General features: G+C 39.4%; 1 pseudogene; it reads left to right on the top strand.

The window, feature by feature from the left end:
• Positions 1-729: 729 nt before the first annotated feature.
• Gm2622 lies at positions 730-1,252 on the top strand (annotated as a pseudogene).
• Positions 1,253-1,947: the final 695 nt, after the last annotated feature.

Raw genomic sequence — 1,947 nt, 5'->3', positions numbered from 1 at the left:
TTGTTCCTGGTTTTTTGTTTCTTTTTTTTTCTGGATATTGAAATTGTGTTTTGTGCTAATTATTACCATGTACAAGGAATAGGTTGCATCATTTTCAGTCATTGGACAAGGGTGCCCTTTAGACACCCCCCAAGGATTACAGGCTATTGCCAAGGCAAGTAGCTACCCCTCACAATCTAATAGTAAGGACCTATTGCTAAAGACACTTATGTCATCAATATGGAGAAATTGAGCTGGTGCCTAACTAGGAGGTTTATCCCTACTTCTCTTGTTCGTAGGGCTGGAAGGTACTGTGGATGCTACATGAGGAGAAAATAATCAATCTCATCCAGCTCTGAACCTTTGACCTACAAGAGCAACCTCCCTGCAAAATATACTGATATAATCATGGCACCAATGTTATGGAATAATCATCAGTTTCTTAACTGGATATAAGACCTTCTCCGAGAGATGGAACATATACCTGACACTATTCAAGTGGCCAAGAATATGACTAGATATAGGTCAGGGGGGAAACCTACCACTATTATTCTGCCAAGGATGCATAGCAATAAAATTAGTCCTAATGACATATTGATATACTCATAGATCAGTGTTCAGGTCTCATGAAAGAAGTTCCTTCTTGCAGTAGAGAACCACAGACCCACATCAGGGCAATGTGTAGAGAATAAAAGAGTTTAGAGTTCTGGATCACTGTTGATAGTCTCAGTCTGGGGCAGTAACTTCTTTACCCTTTCCTGTAACTTAAAGGTTGCACTGACTTATGGTGCTTGAGATTTGGAGATGAGTTCCCAGAAAGGAAACATGACTCGATCCTGGCCTCAGACTCACCAGAGTACGTTCACCTTCAAAAATGACAAGTTTGATAAGAGTGTTCAGACCAAGAAAATTAATGCAAAACGTCATGATGGAGTATGTCAATGCTGCAAAGAAGTTCTTGAATGGCTTGTAAAATACAGCAAATACAAGCCACTGTCAAAGCCTAAGAAATGTGTTAATGTTTACAAAAGACAGTAAAGGACTCTTACCACATAATGTGTAGACCACGTGCCTGTGAACTCGAAGTTTGTGCAAAATGTAGAAAGAAAGAAGAGATCATTATTCCATTTAATAAAGAACCAGAAACTTAAGAAAAATTACTGAAAATGAAGGTTCTAACAATAGAAGAAGCTGCAGACAGAAGGAAGACAGTGATAAGGACTTAGATGCTGAGTCTGACTCTGATGTCGAGGATGGGGAGACTCAGGCCTGACAGCACTGAGTCAGTTGCAGAGGGAGTCAGAAAAGGATATGTCAATAGGCAGAACTAGCTCATGAGCAATGTTGGTTATTTATAACATTTGAGTAACAGAATCTTAAAGGTGTTCACAATAACACTTAAGCTGTATATACAGAATATGTGTGGGCGCTCCATGGCATGTTGTATAAAACCTATAAAAATTGTTTAGAAAAACATTATCTAATATCAAATTATTCAGTGTTGAGAATTGGTGATTGTATCAGAACTATCTCATGAAAAACTAAGATGATGACTACCTCAGTGTACATTTCCATAACCTGACCTTGGGTATGTGACTTCTTTAGCAAAAGCCCCCTCACGTCATACAAGGCAAAACAGTTTATTTTTACACACACATACAATCATGTGTGCTACATCCACTCCAGTAGTGACAAGCGTGACAGGCTCCAAAAACCTGGGTGCTGTCCCGAGGCAAAAAGTTCACGGAAACTTAGTCTCCTGGAACTGTGGCATCCTGTATTGGAGAATGCTCCAATGTCCTTGCTTTAGTTGGTAAACAGATCTGTGTGCTTTCCCTTAATATTGCTTTATTACAAGTGCTCCTAAGGATTGATATTTTGACATATAGCTAAGTTAGATTCTAGGCAGTCCTTGATTCGAACTTGGGCATGGATAGCTAAGTCACTGCCCTACACAGGAATTTACCA

The sequence above is a fragment of the Mus musculus genome, chromosome 3 (assembly GCF_000001635.26).
Source record: "Mus musculus strain C57BL/6J chromosome 3, GRCm38.p6 C57BL/6J".
Lineage (NCBI taxonomy): Eukaryota > Metazoa > Chordata > Mammalia > Rodentia > Muridae > Mus > Mus musculus.
Note: the sequence above shows the minus strand (reverse complement) of the source record. Positions and strands in the feature narration are given on the sequence as shown.